We start from the raw sequence: 20,621 nt of genomic DNA, 5'->3' as shown, positions 1-20,621 counted from the left end.
TCAGCACTGACTCTTGATTCCTTATCCTCAGTTACTGCCAATCAATCCTGAAGTCTTGATAATTTTATTTCAATATATTCCTTGTAGCTTTTCCCTTCCATACTCATCCTCAATGCCCAGGTATAGATCCTCATCACCTCTTGCCTAGATTGTAAGGCTCTTGGGGTACGTAGGGTCTATGTGCATATATGTTTTACTTACCAAAAAAAGTTACATTCATTAAACAAAACCAAGATGCCGTGGAAAATGAAGACAAGAACAGGCAGCAGCTACCAGAAATAAAAATATCCTTGCCAAAACAAAAACAAAAACAAAAACGGAACCAGAAACAGTGGGAAGAGCAGGAGGATAAAATCAAGGCAATCTCCAAGAATAAAGCAAAAACATAGGAAGAAGAGATAAATCAAATGGAGGAACTTCTGTTTCAGCAGCATAATGGGTCTGCTATTTCCAACAGTCCTCCTGAATGAAACAACTAAACGCTGGATGAAATATTTAAAAGAATTTTTTTGGTAAATATGTTGCTGAGAGAAGAATAAAATGTTATCAAAATGATGTAGATCATTCTAACAGATTAAAAAACAGATGTTTTTAAGTATAGGGTCATATTCACTATATTTTTCTATTTGTTTTCATCTATTTCTTGGATAGATTGTTTTCTCCCTGCCTTCAATCTCTGTACCCCCAATCTATCATCCATACTGAAACCTTAACTTTTTGCCTGCAGCTTACATCTGCTCATGTCACTTCTCTGCTTACAAACTTCAAACCTCTAAGGCCTCCCTATTCCCTCCCCAGTCATATATAAGCCTCTGAGCAGACATAAAGAACTCTTCATGACTTGATCCCAGTCTGATTTTCAACCCCCAAACAACAGCCCCTCCCTTCTGCTCTAAGTTCCCTATCATCAAGCAACCAGGACTAATATATTCTCTAACCACTTTCTATCATACCTTACTTGTTCCTCACTCCCTCCTCCCTACTGTGGCTTAAGCTAGGGTAAAATCTGAATCAGAAGCAACTAAGCCCAGATTAATGGTCATTTCTGACTCCACGAGGCAAAATTCAACACTTCTCTATTTATAATAGTGTTCTCACAGCACTGCATTGTATCATTTTTCACACTGTCTTGTACATGTATATATCATCCATCCTGAAAGATGCCACTCTAATGAATTAACACAAATGAGGAGAAGTGGTGGTGGGATTAAATAAAAGTTGTGGTTTTATTGTTCTAAATAATTTAGTTCTAAAACATCTCTATCGGAAAAAGGTTTTATGGTTGACTTGGGAAAGTAGAATAAGCAAAATCATTGGGAAAGATAAGTTAACATGGAGATTTTCCAAACTGTGCACCATTATCTACTGGTGGCTTGTAAAATCTCTACAGTAGCTTGTGACCTGCATTAAAAAAAAAAAGAAAAGAAAAGAAAATGGGACAGAAAATATGTAGTGCACCGCACAGAGGGTAACTTTAGATTTGTGGTACTTTTGTTTCAGTTTCACTCCCACATATATGTACACATATACACCTAAATGTACATACATGTATTTGTACAATAGATCATAATGTAAAATGCATTTCTTACTGCAGGTTTGCTCAAAATGCTTAAATGCCAGTGAGTAAACAGTTCAAGGACAGATTAAAAAATCAGTGCTACTAAAGTAAAAAGAGAAGTCAATGATATAACAGCAGGTGAAAATGCTTAAGATGGGTGATCTCATGGCATATTCTGACTTTACCCATGGGGAAAGTGGACCACAAACACAGCAATGGCTGCTGTGGCTCTCAACTCTGAGCGCTTTAAAGTATTGTGTTTCTCTAACTTGGTAGCATCAGAACGCAGGGCAAGTCCCAGTGATGTGCAAGTCTCTACTGATCTTGCTTCTTTGTTCCTGTCTTCATGATGCACTTAAAATCTGATTATCACCTAAACAGAACAAAAGGAGTCATAGGTTGTAGGTTAAACATAAAATACGTTTTGCTAACCATTCTGAGATGCACCATCCTAGAAAATAAAAGACAGTGAATTTCTGAAGTAATCATAATGAACAAAGAGAGGATGTGAAAGTAATTCAGATTACTGTGTTACAGTATTGTACCACAGTTAATTTCCTGGGTTTGACGGTGCACCATGGTTACGTAGAATGTTATCACTGGGGAAGCTGGGTGAAAGGTATTTTGCAACTTATGAATATAAACTATTTTGAGATAAGAAGTTATTAAAAAATAAGATTAGAGTGTTTTGTGAATTCCAAGGATTAGTCCCATAGACTAGTTTGAGACTGACTCCACTGCAGTGATCATGTTTATTACTCACCACTGATGAGCTTAGAGCTGAATTATCTTATTTCAAATAAGCAAACTCCACTGCACCTAGTGTTACTCTACTTGCCTTCAATACTGTGCTTCTCTAAACTAACTGTGGCAGCATATTATTATCTAAAATATTTTAATGTATTTCTTTATTCATGTTCATTTAAATTCAATCAGGACGGAGTATTCAACTTTTTAGAGGACACACTAAGTTTTAAGAGGGAAAATGGGTTAGAAAAAGTGGTTATGAAATAAATGTAAACTATCATTTGATTTATAGACATCTATTGCTTCCATTTAAAGGACTTAGCAGTATGAAAGGATTGTTTGGACGTACTTTGGCTTAAGTGGAAAAAAGTTATGGCTGCAATTGTATAAATCATTTCAAATACTGTTTGATTTTAGCTTTTAAGTGTCTGAGTTTTTCTAAATGTTCTGAGAAAGTCTGGTTCACTTTTCACTCTCCATAAATCAGCAAGTATTTCAAAGCTTCCCCAAGACACAAAAAAACATACACATATGAAAAGAATGATTGCATCATCACTAAGTTAGGAATTTGAAGATAATGTATGTTAAAGAAAGCAAATGACTGCTTTCTTTTATAATTATTAAATATATACATTACAAATCATGATGTGTGCAAGACACCAAGATAAACTATTCTAGCACATTAATAATCACATATGGTCATGGAAGGCTGTTGGGAGCACGAATGACCATAACTGTGCTCAAGCAACTAGCTGTGCATTATCATGGGGACCCCTGTTGGCCTGGCCAATGGCTAGTCTCGGGGAGCAGAGACTCCCTCAAAACGGACTAATGAAAGAATGCTGAACACACAGATTCCCATCAATTTTAGTCTATTTGTTTTTCCTGCTTTGACACATCCTACATGCAACTGATTTTATTTACACATACCATTTTTATCATGTCACTTACCCTTTTTTTTTCAATTCGCCTTTCAAGCTCTACATTATTTTATTATACTGACAATAATAACAATAATAATAATACATAACATTTGTTTAGTGTTTACTGGGTGCCAGGCATTGGGCTAAGTGCTTTGATCATACATTATTTCAGTCATAGCCCTCTGACTTAGATATCACCATCTTACTGATGAAGATCTCACACCAAGCTCACCTGATTCTACAGCACCACACTCTACAGTATGCCTGAATTGTCCATCATGTCTGATTAATCTCACCCTCCTCAGAGGAGCCATCTCTACTCATGTTGCAACTCCACACAGAGCTTTAGCTTTGTACAACCTATTTCCATACATAACATTCTCATTCCTGTCTTGGTAATTTGAATATGCCACTCTTCATCCTGGAATGTTCTCTTCTCTCAAGCACACATGCTAGCACTCTTTCAAACCATAGGTCAAACCAGAAACATTCCAAATAAGGATGTTTGCCTTTTCTATTATTATTTAGCAACAGTTTGAAAGTTCAAGCCATTGAATCAGTTGAGGACAAACAGAAACGTACAGCTATTGGAAAGGGGCAGCAAAAATATTATTTACAAATGTTGTGAGCGATGTGTATCGAGAAAACCCCGAAACTGTGGCAGGTATCAAAGGTAGTATGTGTTCATTAGAATTTCCAGCCACAAAAATTAACAAATGAAACAAGTAACTTCCTTATGTATCAACGATAATCAGATAGAAAAAGGTGGTAGGATAAACATCCCATTCACAACAACAAAAAAACCATAAAACAAATTCATTTAAAAAGGTGTATGGTGGGGGCTGTTCCAAGATGGCCGAATAGGAACAGCTCCAGTCTACAGCTCCCAGTGTGAGCGATGCAGAAGATGGGTGATTTCTGCATTTCCAGCTGAGGTACTGGGTTCATCTCACTGGGGCTCGTTGGACAGTGAGGGCAAGACAGTGGGTGCAGCCCACCAAGCGTGAGCCGAAGCAGGGCGCATCGCCTCACCCGGAAAATGCAAGGGGTCAGGGAATTCTCTTTCCTAGCAAAGGGAAGGGGTGACAAACAGCACCTGGAAAATCGAGTCACTCCCACCCTAATACTGCGCTTTTCCAACGGTCTTAGCAAATGGCACACCAGGAGATTATATCCCGCACCTGGCTCAGAGGGTCCCACGCCCACCAAGCCTCACTCATTGCTAGCACAGCAGTCTGAGATCGATCTGCAAAGCGGCAGCAAGGCTGGGGGAGGGGCGCCTGCCATTGGTGAGGCTTGAGTAGGTAAATAAAGCGGCCAGGAAGCTCGAACTGGATGGAGCCCACCTCAGCTCAAGGAGGCCTGCCTGCCTCTGTAGACTCCACCTCTGGGGCAGGGCATAGCTGAACAAAAGGCAGCAGAAACCTCTGCAGACTTCAGTGTCCCTGTCTGACAGCTTGGAAGAGAGTGGTGGTTCTCGCAGCACGGAGTTTGAGATCTGAGAACGGACAGACTGCCTCCTCCAGTGGGTCCCTGACCCTCGAGTAGCCTAACTGGGAGGCACCCCACAGTAGGGGCAGACTGACACCTCACAAGGCCAGGTACCCCTCTGAGACAAAGCTTCCAGAGGAACGATGAGGCAGGAACATTTGCTGTTCAGCAATATTCGCTGTTCTGCAGCCTCTGCTGCTGATACCCAGGCAAATAGCATCTGAAGTGGACCTCCAGCAAACTCCAACAGACTTGCAGCTGAGGGTCCTGACTGTTAGAAGGAAAACTAACAAACAGAAAGGACATCCACACCAAAACCCCATCTCTACGTCACCATCATCAAAGACCAAAGGTAGATAAAACCACAAAGATGGGGAAAAAACAGAGCAGAAAAGCTGAAAATTCTAAAAATCAGAGCGTCTCTCCCCCTCCAAAGGAACGCAGCTCTTCGCCAGCAATGGAACAAAGCTGGACGGAGAATGACTTTGATGAGTTGAGAGAAGAAGGTTTCAGACGATCAAACTTCTCTGAGCTAAAGGAGGAAGTTCAAACCCAAAGCAAAGAAGCTAAAAACCTTGAAAAAAGATTAGACGAATGGCTATATAGAATAATCAGTGTAGAGAAGTCCTTAAATGACCTGATGGAGCTGAAAACCACGGCACAAGAACTACGTGACGAATGCACAAGCTTCAGTAGCCGACTGGATCAACTGGAAGAAAGGGTATCAGTGATTGAAGATCAAATAAATGAAATGAAGTGAGAAGAGAAGTTTAGAGAAGAAAGGGTAAAAAGAAACGAACAAAGCCTCCAAGAAATATGGGACTATGTGAAAAGACCAAATCTACGTCTGATTGGTGTACCTGAAAGTGACGGGGAGAATGGAACCAAGTTGGAAAACACTCTGCAGGATATTAACCAGGAGAACTTCTCCAGCCTAGCAAGGCAGGCCAACATTCAAATTCAGGAAATACAGAGAATGCCACAAAGATACTCCTCGAGAAGAGCAACTCCAAGACACATAATTGTCAGATTCACCAAAGTTGAAATGAAGGAAAAAATGTTAAGGGCAGCCAGAGAGAAAGGTCGGGTTACCCACAAAGGGAAACCCATCAGACTAACAGTGGATCTCTCGGCAGAAACTTTACAAGCCAGAAGAGAGTGGGGGCCAATATTCAACATTCTTAAAGAAAACAATTTTCAAACCGGAATTTCTTATCCAGCCAAACTAAACTTCATAAGTGAAGGAGAAATAAAATCCTTTACAGACAAGTAAATGCAAAGAGCTTCTGTCATCACCAGGCCTACCCTAAAAGAGCTCCTGAAGGAAGCACTAAACATGGAAAGGAACAACCGGTACCAGCCACTGCAAAAACATGCCAAATTGTAAAGACCATCGAGGCTAGGAAGAAACTACATCAACTAACAAGCAAGATAACCAGCTAACATCATAATGACAGGATCAAATTCACACATAACAATATTAACCTTAAATGTAAATGGGCTAAATGCTCCAATTAAAAGACACAGACTGGCAAACTGGATAAAGAGTCAAGACCCATCAGTGTGCTGTATTCAGGAGACCCATCTCACGTGCAGACACACATAGGCTCAAAATAAAGGGATGGAGGAAGATCTACCAAGCAAATGGAAAACAAAAAAGGCAGGGGTTGCAATCCTAGTCTCTGATAAAACAGACTTTAAACCAACAGAGATCAAAAGAGACAAAGAAGGCCATTACATAATGGTAAAGGGATCAATTCAACAAGAAGAGCTAACTATCTTAAATATATATGCATCCAATACACGAGCACCCAGATTCATAAAGTAAGTCCTTAGAGATCTACAAAGAGACTTAGACTCCCACACAATAATAATGGGAGACTTTAACACCCTACTGTCAACATTACACAGATCAATGAGACACAAAGTTAACAAGGATATTCAGGAATTGAACTCAGCTCTGCACCAAGCAGACCTAATACACATCTATAGAACTCTCCACCCCAAATCAACAGAATATACATTCTTCTCAGCACCACATCACACTTATTCCAAAATTGACCACATAGTTGGAAGTAAAGCACTCCACAGCAAATGTAAAAGAACGGAAATTATAACAAACTGTCTCTCAGACCACAGTGCAATCAAACTAGAACTCAGGATTAAGAAACTCACTCAAAACTGCTCAACTACATGGAAACTGAACAACCTGCTCCTGAATGACTACTGGGTACATAACAAAATGAAGGCAGACATAAAGATATTCTTTGAAACCAATAAGAACAAAGACACAACATAACAGAATCTCTGGGACACATTTAAACCAGTGTGTAGAGGGAAATTTATAGCACTAAATGCCCACAAGAGAAAGCAGGAAAGATCTAAACTTGACACCCTAACATCACAATTAAAAGAACTAGAAAACAGCAAACACATTCAAAAGCTAGCAGAAAGCAAGAAATAACCAAGATCAGAGAAGAACTGAAGGAGATAGAGACACAAAAAACCCTTCAAAAAATCAATGAATCCAGGAGCTGGGTTTTTGAAAAGATCGACAAAATTGATAGACCGCTAGCAAGACTAATAAAGAAGAAAAGACAGAAGAATCAAATAGATGCAATAAAAAATGACAAAGGGGATATCACCACCAATCCCACAGAAATACAAACTACCATCAGAGAATACTATAAACACCTCTACGCAAATAAACTAGAAAATCTAGAAGAAATGGATAAATTCCTTGACACATACACTCTCCCAAGACTACACCAGAAAGAAGTTGAATCCCTGAATAGACCAATAACAGGCTCTGAAATTGAGGCAATAATAGCCTACCAACCAAAAAAAGTCCAGGACCAGATGGATTCACAGCCAAATTCTACCAGAGGTACAAGGAGGAGCTGGTACCATTCCTTCTGAAACTATTCCAATCGATAGAAAAAGAGGGAATCCTCCCTAACATATTTTATGAGGCCAGCATCATCCTGATACCAAAGCCTGGCAGAGACACAACAAAAAAAGAGAATTTTAGATCAATATCCCTGATGAACACTGATGCAAAAATTCTCAATAAAATACTGGCAAACAGAATGCAGCAGCACATCAAAAAGCTTATCCACCATGATCAAGTGGGCTTCATCCCTGGGATGCAAGGCTGGTTCAACATATGCAAATCAATAAATGTAATCCAGCATATAAACAGAACCAAAGACAAAAACCACATGATTATCTCCATAGATGCAGAAAAGGCCTTTGACAAAATTCAACAACCCTTCATGCTAAAAACTCTCAATAAATTAGGTATTGATGGGATGTATCTCAAAATAGTAAGAGCTATGACAAACCCATAGCCAATATCATACTGAATGGGCAAAAACTAGAAGCATTCCATTTGAAAACTGGAAAAGACAGGGATGCCCTCTCTCACCACTCCTATTCAACATAGTGCTGGAAGTTCTGGCAAGGGCAATCAGGCAGGAGAAAGAAATAAAGGGTATTCAATTAGGAAAAGAGGAAGTCAAATTGTCCCGTTTGCAGATGACATGATTATATATTTAGAAAACCCCATTGTCTCAGCCCAAAATCTCCTTAAGCTGATAAGCAACTTCAGCAAAGTCTCAGGATACAAAATCAATGTACAAAAATCACAAGCATTCCTATACACCAATAACAGACAAACAGAGAGCCAAATCATGAGTGAACTCCCATTCACAATTGCTTCAAAGGAAATAAAATATCTAGGAATCTAACTTACAAGGGATGTGAAGGACCTCTTCAAGGAGAACTACAAACCACTGCTCAAAGAAATAAAAGAGGATACAAACAAATGGAAGAACATTCCATGCTCATGTGTAGGAAGAATCAATATCGCGAAAATGGCCATACTGCCCAAGGTAATTTATAGATTCAATGCCATCCCCATCAAGCTACCAATGACTTTCTTCACAGAATTGGAAAAAACTACTTTAAAGTTCATATGGAACCAAAAAAGAGCCCGCATTGCCAAGACAATCCTAAGCCCAAAGAACAACGCTGGAGGCTTCCAACTATACTACAAGGCTACAGTAACCAAAACAGCATGGTATTGGTACCAAAACAGAGATATAGACCAATGGAACAGAACAGAGCCCTCAGAAATAATACCACACAACTACAACCATCTGATCTTTGACAAACCTGACAAAAACAAGAAATGGGGAAAGGATTCCCTATTTAATAAATGGTGCTGGGAAAACTGGCTAGCCATATGTAGAAAGCTGAAACTGGATCCCTTCCTTACACCTTACACAAAAATTAATTCAAGATAGATTAAAGACTTAAATGTTAGACCTAAAACCATAAAAACCCTAGAAGAAAACCCAGGCAATACCATTCAGGACATAGGCATGGGCAAGGACTTCACGTCTAAAACACCAAAAGCAATGGCATCAAAAGCCAAAATTGACAAATGGGATCTAATTAAACTAAAGAGCTTCTGCACAGCAGAAGAAACTACCATCAGAGTGAACAGGCAACCTACAGAATGGGAGAAAATTTATGCAATCTACTCATTTGACAAAGGGCTAATATCTATAATCTACAAAGAACTCACACAAATTTACAAGAAAAAAACAAACAACCCCATCAACAAGTGGGCGAAGGATATGAACAGACACTTCTCGAAAGAAGACATTTATGCAGCCAAAAGACACATGAAAAAATGCTCATCATCACTGGCCATCAGAGAAATGCAAATCAAAACCTCAGTGAGATACCATCTCTCACCAGTTAGAATGGCGATAATTAAAAAGTCAGGAAACAACAGATGCTGGAGAGGATGTGGAGAAATAGGAACATTTTTACATTGTTGGTGGGACTGCAAACTAGTTCAACCATTGTGGAAGAGTGTGGCGATTCCTCAAGGATCTAGAACTAGAAATACCATTTGACCCAGCCATCCCATTACTGGGTACATACCCAAAGGATTATAAATCATGCTGCTATAAAGGCACATGTACACGTCTGTTTACTGCGGCACTATTCACAACAGCAAGGACTTGGAACCAACCCAAATGTACATCAATGATAGACTGGATTAAGAAAATGTGGCATATATACACCATGGAATACTATGCAGCCATAAAAAATGATGAGTTCATATCCTTTGTAGGGACACGGATGAAGCTGGAAACCATCATTCTCAGCAAACTATTATAAGAACAAAAAACCAAACACCACATGTTCTCACTCACAGATGGGAACTGAATAATGACAACGCTTAGACACAGGAAGGGGAACATCATACACCAGGGCCTGTTGTGGGGTGGGGGGAGGGGGGAGGGATAGCATTAGGAGATACACCCAATGTAAATGATGGGTTAATGGGTGCAGCACACCAACATGGCACATGTATACATATGTAACAAACCTGCACGTTGTGCACATGTACCCTAGAACTTAAAGTATAATAAAAAAAAAGAAAGAAAAAAAGAAAGAAGTCCTCTAAAAAAAAAAAAAGGTGTATGAGGGACTTCTAAGAAGAACATATACGATAGTATGCTAGCAATATGCAGGTAAATTGAACAGTAAAGATTTCATATTAAAAGTCCATCAACAATCAATTAAAAACTCCACAAATGATTATCCAGCCTGGGCAAGAACACCTGAGATGGAAGGCTGAGAAACAAATCTTGTTGCATATAAAAACCTAGTATCTGACAAAAAAATACCTTTTCAAATCAGTGGGGAAAAGATGAATTGTAACCATGTAGAGATACTAAATCTGGCAGTGACTCACGTCTGTAATCCTAGCACTTTGGGAGCTAAGGCAAAAGGATCATTTAAGCTCAGGAGTTTGAAAACCAGACTGAGCAACATCGTGAGACCTTGTCTCTACAAAAAACAGTAATAAAAAAAAATTAACCAGGCATGGTGGCACATGCCTATAGACCCAGCTACTCAGGAGGCTGAGGCAGGAGGACTGCTTGAGCCCGGGATGTCAAGGCTGCACTGAGCCATGATTGAGCCCCTGCATTCCAGCCTGGGCAACAGAGTGAGACCGTGTCTTCAAAAAGACAAGAAAAACTAAAGCTGGTTCCAAATTTCATACTTTACATCAAAATAAATTTACATAATTAAAGATTTAATGTGAAAAATAAAATCATAAATACTAGAAGACAATATGGGCAAAACTTTAAATAATCTTAAATAAGAAGTTCTCTTTAAGCATAATAAGAAACGGAAAAAGTCTAATAGATTTAATTAAAGCTATCAACAATATACAACCAAAACAACAAAAATAAAATCTTTTCAATGTTAAAAAATCATAAAAGATGAAAGACAAATAACAAAACAGAGGAAATATGTATATCAAGAAGGATAAATGATTAACATTTTCATAAAAATCAACAGCAAAAGAAAGATCAACATAAACATAGGAAAATAACAAAAATAGGCATTTCACTCCCCATATAGTTGGTAAAAAAAAAAATAAGGAAAGGTGATTTTACTAGTAATATAAGAATTGCAAGCACAAATAAGTTAGCATTTGTGGAGCATCAGATTGGCAAAAATTAAAATCAGCAGTGAGGGTTGTCAAGAGAAAACTACCTAATCTATTGCACAACTTTGCAACGTGTCTGGGAACGTAAACTTTGCTTACCTTTTGGTCCAGCAGTACACTGTTACGGACTTATTTTAAGGCTAAAGTAGTCAAGTGCACAGAGTTATGCAGACCTTCTATAATAACGAAAAAGGAGTACACAACCTTGAACACGAGTAGGGTCTGGGGCAAGATTTCAGAGCAAGCAGAGTGAATGTGAATACTAACTTCAACTAGGAGCAGAAGTCACACATGGGAGACAAACCAGGGGTGATGGGAAGGCCACAGCTTGACACGCAGGTAAGTGGCAAGCAGATTGCTCAGTGAAAAGTATCCACACGTTGTGTCTGACACACAGTGGTAAAGGTCTTAGGAAAAATGTCTGATGAACAAAAATGTACAAAGTTTAAACTACACATCTTAGTTCCGGCTGCTATAACAAAATACCATAGACTGGGTGGCTTAAACAATAGAAGTTATTTCTCATAGTTCTGGAGGCTGGGAAGTGCAAGGATCCAGGCACCAGCAGATCCAGGGTCTGATGAGGGCCTGCTTCTGGTGTGAAGTTGGCAGTCTGCTTGCTGCATCCTCACATGGTAGGGTGGGCGGGGAGAGAGCAAGAGCGAGAGACAGAGAGAGGGAGAGAGAAAGTGAGAGAGAAGACAGAGAGAGAGAGAGAGCACAGCAGGAGCGCACATGCTTCTCCTGTCTCTCTTCTAAGGCACTAATCCCTTCATGAGGGCTCTATCTTCATACCCTAATGATCCCCCAAAGGTCCCACCTCCTCACACCATCCTACTGGGGGCTAGAATTTCATTCATTTTCATTTATTGATTTATGTATGTTTTATCCAGGCAAAGAACACACTTTCTCTTTCTCTCGTGTCCTCTACCATAGCACTTCCAGGGAGTGTTCTGCAGTGAATGATTGCTCAGCACTGTGAAAAGTCTGGTTATCACCTCCAAGAATCTCTCTTTTAGGATGTAGCTTTTCTGAGGCAAGTGAGTTTGCACTCTCTACCTCCAAGATCATTTAAAGGAGAGAGGAAGAATTTAGGTTCTAGGGAAATGGATTTTATATCTAGAACTAAAGCCATGATGACAGGAAATTTCTACTCTGAGCCCAAGTTAAGTTTAGTCCTGATCCTCCACCTCAGCTGCACATTCCAGGTAAAAAAGGGTCCCTATGGTTACTATCATTTCCATGAGTGTGGCCTCTTTGATGGTTCACAGAGAACTGAATGGCCATACCACTGGGAGTCAACTGGAGGAGGGTGGGTTTGCATATGTTTGTGTGTTTCCTCTTCTGATTTTAGGAGGAATACACGCTCATTAGAGAAAAAATGGAATACTGTGAAAAATATAAAAAAGAAGGAAACTCCCACCCTTAATCCACGTGTGTGATCAATATTTGCTAATGTTTCAAAGTTTTCTTCAGTCTATTTTCAAAAGACAAAATCACACTATGTACACTTCCCTATCAGTTTTTCACTGAATTTATTTATGAATTCTTTCTAAACATTAATGACTGCATATTATTTCATATGGGCCATATTAGGCTATGCTATGTTCCGACGTGATCACATGAACCCTAAAATGTCCGTGTTTGCTCCTTGAGCATACAACATGTCATCACAGGTCAGTGGGCCCGTCTCGCACTATCAGTATTTAGGAACCCATGTTCTCAGGACCTCCACCAACTGGAATGTCATTGACTGCTGAACCAAGGGCAGGAGATGTGGACAACTGTATAGCAGCTCTCGAAGGCCACAGCCTAGGAATGATACACATCACTTCTGCTCACATTTCTCCGGTCATATTAAGTCACAAGGCCACAAATAACTGCAAAGGGCATGGAAGTGCAATTCTACCATGGGGCAGAGATAGGAGAGCTGGATTACTAGTGAGCAGGCCTAGTGACAACCACATGATGTGCGCTAGTTTACCTAGCCATTCCTTGAATGTTGGATTCTTTCCAATGTTTTCGTACATGTTATGATCATCAGGTCACCAAGCTTTATTGGATTTTTATTTATTCCTTTAGAACAAATTCTTAAATGTTACATTATTGGCTTAAGGGATATGTAAACTCTTCAGGTTCTTGGTCCCTCCTTTCAAACAAATTTATCCTTTTAAGAACAAATATAAAATTATTTATCTCAGTGGAGCAATCCTCCTACCTCAGCCTCCCAAGTAGCTGGAACTACAGGCATGCACCAACATGCCCAGCTAAGTTTATTTTTTGTAGAGACATGGTCTCGCCATGTTGCCCAGGCTGGTCTTGAACTCCTGGGCTCAAGCAATCTGCCCACCTTGCCTTCCCAAAGTGCTGGGATTACAGGCATGAGCCATTGCACCTGGCCAAGGTTGGGATTTTTAAAAAATTGTTCTTCTGTTGTCATTGTTTTATTTGTATAAGCTCTTTATGCAGCAAAATGTAAACCATATGTCACAGATGTTATAATTTAAAAAAACCAGTTTGTTTGCCAGTAAATTTTATTCATCATGTTTTATGAGAGAAGTTCAAATCTACTACTCTTTGCTTTTGTGATTTCTTCCATTTCTTTTAAATTTACCATCCTTCTCCAAATGAAAAAGAGCTATCTGTCTATAGAAGACTTTTTTAATGGCTTATGTTTTTCCATTTAAATGTTTACTCTATCTGGAATTTACTTCATGACAGTAAAATAGAGTAACAGAAAGAGCTCCAGTCCAAATGTCAGGCAATGTGTGTACTAATTCTGCCCGGAACACCTTAGGTAAATGCCTTAATCCTCACTCTATTCTGGCCCCCTAGCATTACTCCAAAGTTTGGAAAGCTACACAAAGCTTCTTAGCTTCACTACAAAACTGAACGGCCATCCTGGCCTCTGCATTACCCAGAGTATCAGGAACAAATAAAGAGAAAGAATACTGTACTTCTATTTTGCAAGCTAACATAAAAACAGATCTCACTTTCCATGCCCTTCTCGCTGACCCTCAGTTTCTCCCGCCTGCCGGGTTTGGGGCTTTCCTCATCCTACTCCCTCGTGCTCTGCTGGGAATTCCCACCCTCCCCTCTATCTGCACTAGCAGTTCCACTGCGATCAGTCTTGAGACCTTTAACCCTGTGGATACCCATGACTATGGCAGCACTGCTCTCCTGGCTATTCTCTGTATCTACTTTCTGCCCTCTTCTTTTTCCTCCCTTTTCTTCTGCTGAGCTTTCTAAAATCCAGTCATCAGCAAAACCACCTGTATTTTCCTCTGCCTTCTTTGAAGGTTCCTTTCACCTTTTTTATTCTAAAAGAGACCCAGGTCTCTGCTAAGAATCATACTTCCTTTGCAACCTTTTCATGACACAGCTGGTTTCTCCCCAAATCCGGCATATGACTGGGTCTGAAGGCAAGTAGGTGTTGGCTCTGGTTTTCACTGCCAGTTCCTTCTCCTTCAGAACACTCCAACTCTGATTTTGCTGACAGTGGACCACAATCCTCTTTACCCTTCACTACTGCAGTCACTAGCAAGAGCGTCCGTCCTTCTCACTCACTCCTTGAAGATTTCTTACTTCTGTTTTACTTCACTCTCACCAATCCTACTCCTGTTAGAATTCTGATGATAGCAATGCCCCCATTGCTAATCTTTCAAATGTTCTGTGTGGCAGAAAGAATAATGCCCTCTCCTCCAAAGATGTCCACATCCTATCCCTAGAACCTGTGAATGTCACCTTATTTGAAAAAAAAAAAGGACTTTGCAGATGTGATTAAGTTAAAGATTCTGAGGTGAGAAGGTTATCCTGAATAATCTGAGTAGGCCCTGGTAAGAACCACAAGGGTCCTTAGAAAAGGAAAGCAAGAAGTAGAAGATGGGGGAAGGCAATGTGATGAGGGAAGCAGAGAATGCAGCCTGTGGCCCAGAGCTAGGGCACACCATCTGCCTCATAGAGTGGGAAGAGGCAGGGACTGGATGCTCTTAGGGGCCTCTGGAAGAAGTCAGCCCTGCTGACATCTTCATTCAGCCCCTTAACACTCACTGTGGTCTTCTCCAGAATTCTAAGAAAATACATTTTTGCTATATTAAGCCACCAAGTTTGTGGTAATTTGTTACAGCAACAATAGGCAACTAATACTCTGGCCTCTTGACTCCTTGACCTTCTCTTCTTTTGTGATGATGCCCTTGGCCCGAACTCAGCCTCTCACTCCATGGTTACAATCTAGGCCTTGCCATTACTGTAACTGGAACCCCTTCATAATATCCATTCCAAGCATTCCTTTGCTCAACCATCACACCCTGTCTTTTCAGCTAACTCTCTAGTACCCTATCTCCAATCCCACTGGGACCTCACAATCCACTTTCAAATGTTCACCAGGCCAGAGCTCCCTCATGTGCTCACTGTCCTCTGCCTTGTTAAATCCCACAGTCAGTTGTCATAGTGCTCTGAATAACCTTCAGGTCCATGGCCTGCTCTTGGACTATACTCTACATTCACTTGGCAAAACCACAGCCCTGGTGAAAGCTAGGCACCGACTATGGCCAGGAAAAGCACACAACCATCCCCACACCTCTCTTTTCAAACCAGCGGCACTAACCCCACTTGGGCCCTTAATGTGGTCTGCAGTCACAACTCACATCTCCACTCCGCCATCTCGCCCACTCTCCTTTATACCTGCTCCTCTCTCCTCAAATGCCAGCAGCACTGCCCCATTTGCATGCTCAGCTGGTGCCCTGCTTCCGATTGACTGAGCAAAGCCCCGGAAGAGGACTTCCGCAACTCCATCTACCCACTGCTTGCGTCTTTGTTCATACACCCTAAAGACAGTTAGGCTGTGCTCTCAGGCTCTATGGGCTAACCCCTCCACCTATACAAAAATCCCTTCCCCTTGTCTATTCTCCCCTGCATCATTGGCTTTTCAGTCTTAATAGATCTTTCCCATTAACTTACACATATTATTCACCTAATTAAAAATCCAAATGAAATCAATCAGTCAAGCAAAAAAACAAAAACAACCTCCCTTTATCCATACATCTCCTCCAAGTCCAATTTTTCTCCTCTTGCAGGAAAACACCAGAAGTGCCTCGACTCACTGCCTCCAATTCTTCTCTCTCACTTTTGTTGATACTCACTCCATTTAGCCTTTGTCCCACCAACCACTCAACTGATAATGTTCTTATCTAGGTCAATAACGACCTTCACCTTGCTAAATCCAATAGTTGTTGCTCAGTTCTCAGCTCTTCTACCCTAAAGGTACCATTTGATACAATCACTCACTCACTCTGCCTTCAAACATTTTCTTCAGTTGGTTCCAAGATATTACCCTCTTTTTCCTCCTGCCTCATTGGTGTCTCCCTCCCAATTCACCTTTTTTTTTTTTTTTTGGTTCCTCCTCACTGTCCAGCCCTCTAAATGTTGGAATGCCCCAAGGCTCATCTTTTAGACAGATTGTTCCCATTTATACTTACTCTTGGGGTTGATCTCACCCAGTTCCTTGGCTTTTTGATACAATCTGTGTGGGGATGACTCCAAATGGGTATCACCAGCACAGACCAGCCCTCTAAACTTGTACATCCAACTGCCTATGTGACATCTTTTCTGGTTTGTTTAGTAGACGTCTTAAACTTAGTATTTCCTGATCTTCTGCTCTCCCTTAAGACCTACATTTCCCATAGTCTTCATAGTCTTCTCCATCTTTATTTTTTGAGGCAGGGTCTTGCCCAGGCTGGAATGCACTGGTGCAATCACAGCTCACTGCCTTGAAGCCTTGACTTCCTGGACTCAAGTGATCCTCCCACCTCAGCTTCCCAAGTAGCTGGGACTACAGGTGCATGCCACCACGCCCAGATAATTTTTTAGTCTACGTTGCCCAGGTTGGTCTTAAATGCCTGGGCTCAAGCGATCCTCCCATCTTGGCCTCCCAAAGTGCTAGGATTACAGGTGTGAGCCACGATGTCTGGCCGTCTTCTCCATCTTAATGACAATGCCATCTTTTGGGTGCTCAGATCAAAACCCTTGCAGTAATTTTCAACTCACTTCTTTCTCTTACATCCCACATTCCATCTGTCAGTCCTGTTTGAAACCCTCCTATTTCATCCAGATTAGAGAAAACTTACACAAAGAGGACATTCAAGTGGCCTCTAAACATATGAAGAAGCACCCAGTATGAGTGGGTGTCATGAGACAAGTGCAAATTAAAACCACAGTGAGATCATTCTCCATGCTCCAGAATGGCTGAAGTAAAAAGGATTGATAACATCCTTTTAATTGTAACTGGAGAGGATGAAGCAAATATCCAAATATTGCTGGTTGGAATGTAACTCATGATGATCACTTTGAAAAACTGGCAATAGCAAAATAAAACTAAACAAAAGTATTCCCCATTTCACTCAGCAAAAATGAATGTTTATGTCCACCAAAAACCACATACAGGAGTATTCACAGGAACTTTATTCATAAAAGCCCCAAACTGGAAATAACTCAAATGTCCATCAGTAGTGGAACAGATAAATAAGTTGTGGCATACTGGAAAAGAAAATACCACAAAGCAATGAAAAGGAACGGATTACTAAAACATGCAACAAGACAGTGGACCTCAAGACACAAAAGAGGATTTCTGTATGATGCCACCTACATGAAGTTCAAAACAGGCAAAACTAGTGGTTAACTTGAAAGGGGGTTGCAAGAGCCTTCTGGATAGCTGCAGAAGTATATATTTTGATCTGGGTGGTGGTTCCACAGGCAAACACATTTCTAGAAGTTCATGGAGCTATAAATTAAGATTTGTGCACTTTATGTACATTATATCTCAATAAAAATGTAAAAACATTTTCCAATATTTAATGGGTACATACTATGATAAGTAACTAACTGTTCAGGGCCCTGGGAAAACAATAAACAAATTAGAAATGAACCATGCTCTTCTTTGAGGTTCACTCCAGTTGGGAAGATAGAAACAAATCAAATGGCATCAATACATTATAAACTGGGATGACCCATCTTAAGGGAAGGACCCCAGCCCTGGGAGACTGTGTAACAGAGGCTGGCCAGGTCTGGAGAAATGATGGTTCAAGTAGAAGGCAAAGGGAGTGGAAAGAGAGCACTCCAGGCAGCAGAAACAAGTGCCAAGACTCCAGTGCCAAAGGAAGCAGGGTGTGTCCTGCTGGAGGAAGTTTGGGTGACCAGACCACGCAGGAACTTGCAAGTGGGCAAAGGACTCTGGCCTTTAGCTTAACAGCAATGGAAGCCATTAAGGGTTTTAAGGGAAGGGACGTCATACTCAAATCTGTATTTAGAAAAGACCTCACTAATGCTATGTGGATTTGAGAGTTGTACAGCAGATACTTCCTAGGACACTCATTAAGGGAAGACTGTGAGTCCAGTCTAGAGCTGCTCTATCCATGAGAAAAGGTAGGAAGAATATTAAGAGAAGGAAGTGACTGAGAACTGCAGATTTTATGTCTTTAAATTTATGTTGAACCGAGGTAATTCATCTTCAAATCAGTGTGAGATACAGTACCCCAGGCTGCCTCCAGAGAAAGGGACCTGAGGAGGAGGGAGATCCATTGTAAAGCTTTTGACACCCTGTGAATTTTTAATCATGCATATATATTACTTACTCAACATACAATTAAAATTAAAAACAATACTCAACTGGAGGCTTCCTCATATTGCTAACCCTGCCTTGACTCCCTGTTGGTGATAAGACATAAAGGTAAAGAGGCATCACAATGGTCCCTGTGTCCGGCTGTCATTCCTTGTGAATAAGAATGGGATTTACCTCAGAAAATCACCAGAGAAAAGGCTTCCTGAAATAGAAACAGCCTAAATCTAAAAGACACACGTGCATCATTTAAGATACAAAAGTTTACCTGGTAAAGAAATAACTTCTACTAATAGCCTAGATTTTTATTTCCTTATATCTAGCTTGTCAAATTGCAGGCTGAGAAGAAAAAAAGGGCAGCATTATTCATGAAAACCAAGACAAAAATGAAAGTTGGTGATTTGGCTCAAAGGACTATATTAAAAAAACAACCGGGTAGTCATAATTTCCTCATGTTTAAAATCACCGAAATCTAGAGTTGCAGCTGTCCCACAAACTGAAACCATATAAATTTTTAGAAAATGAGTCAATCATGAGATTAAAGTTTCAATTTATAACACTTCTGTGTTTTAGTTACAAAGTCATAAATAAACCTAGCATGACACAGAAAGTAAATATTTTTTCAGTTGTTTATGCAGGCAAAGAGGAAAGAAATTTAACATGCAATTAACCACTTAGGTGTTTCTAGATATGCACCATATGGTCTTTCTTTGTATTTAAGATAAAAACGAAAATAAATATTGTTTTCTTTAACCTAATGTTTGCTTAGCAACATCAAATATTCCAAGCTAGCTCAGCCCAGGCACTACCTCATGGAAGAGACTTTCCATTTGCAGGAAAGCTGGGGCACAAGAATAGGAGGAAACTTCTTCCCCAGGGTGAAGAAAAAAAAAAAAAAAGAATAGGAGGAATAAGCATTTTTACCAAATAGTTTAAATTGAATACTCTGGAGAGAGAGAGCAGTAAATATTTAACCCGCCTGGGGCTCCAGTACTATTGTTTAATAGACAATATATTTGTTTATACATTTAAAAACAGACCCTTATGCCATTCTTTCAGCCAACATCTGAACAAGTGTGGGATAAAAATAGCCAAGGTCCAAAGCAACCCTAAGATTTCTATACAAGGACTCCCCATATGATCACGGTTACTTACCTGTCTTAGTTTAAAAATAACTAATGGGAACAATCTGATTGACATTTTAATATAGATGACAGAAATCACTTAATGGATAATTATTTTCTTATCTTCATGTCTTATCAACTATTCTAAAATTAAAGCTTTTAAAGTAAAATCATTATATACTTGACACTACATGAGGGCAATACGTGGTGCTACACTTTTATATTAACAACTGAAATAAAATTATAAAGTCACTCATGAACAGCTTTAAGATATACAGTTAAAATTAAAAACCTAAAAACATTTGAGAAGCTGAGGTAGGAGGACCACTTGAGGCCAGGAGTTTAAGACTAGCCTGTGAAACATAGTGAAACCTCATCTCTACCACAAAAAAAAAAAGAAGCTGGGAGTGGGGTGTGGTGATGAGTGCCTGTAGTCCTAGCTACCCGGGAAGCCGAGACAGGAGGGTCACTTGAGCCTTGAGGTTAAGGCTGCAATGAGCCATAATCGTGCCAATGCACTCCAGCCTAAGTGATGGAGCAAGACCCTGTCATATACACACACACACAATTGTTAATATGCTTGAGTATTTAAATGTCACCTATCTTCATATATTATGTGTGTGTG

At 40.1% G+C, this 20,621-nt stretch overlaps 1 protein-coding gene across 3 annotated transcripts in view; it reads right to left on the bottom strand.

Annotated features, from left to right (window-relative positions):
* MIPEP (mitochondrial intermediate peptidase) overlaps window positions 1-20,621 on the bottom strand; it is a 170,571-nt gene that overhangs the window by 49,662 nt on the left and 100,288 nt on the right. Inside the window, exon 18 of one of the 3 annotated variants that reach the window (XR_009213212.1) lies at window positions 1,875-1,931. The exons of the other annotated variants lie outside the window; for them this stretch is intronic. The gene's annotated coding sequence lies outside the window, so the exon portion shown is untranslated. Of the gene's footprint in view, window positions 1-1,874; window positions 1,932-20,621 lie in introns of those variants that run through there. 3 annotated transcript variants of the gene reach the window in all.

The sequence above is a fragment of the Hylobates moloch genome, unplaced genomic scaffold (genome assembly GCF_009828535.3).
Source record: "Hylobates moloch isolate HMO894 unplaced genomic scaffold, HMol_V3 SCAFFOLD_4, whole genome shotgun sequence".
Classification (NCBI taxonomy): Eukaryota; Metazoa; Chordata; class Mammalia; order Primates; family Hylobatidae; genus Hylobates; species Hylobates moloch.
This window is presented reverse-complemented; position numbering and strand designations above follow the sequence as displayed.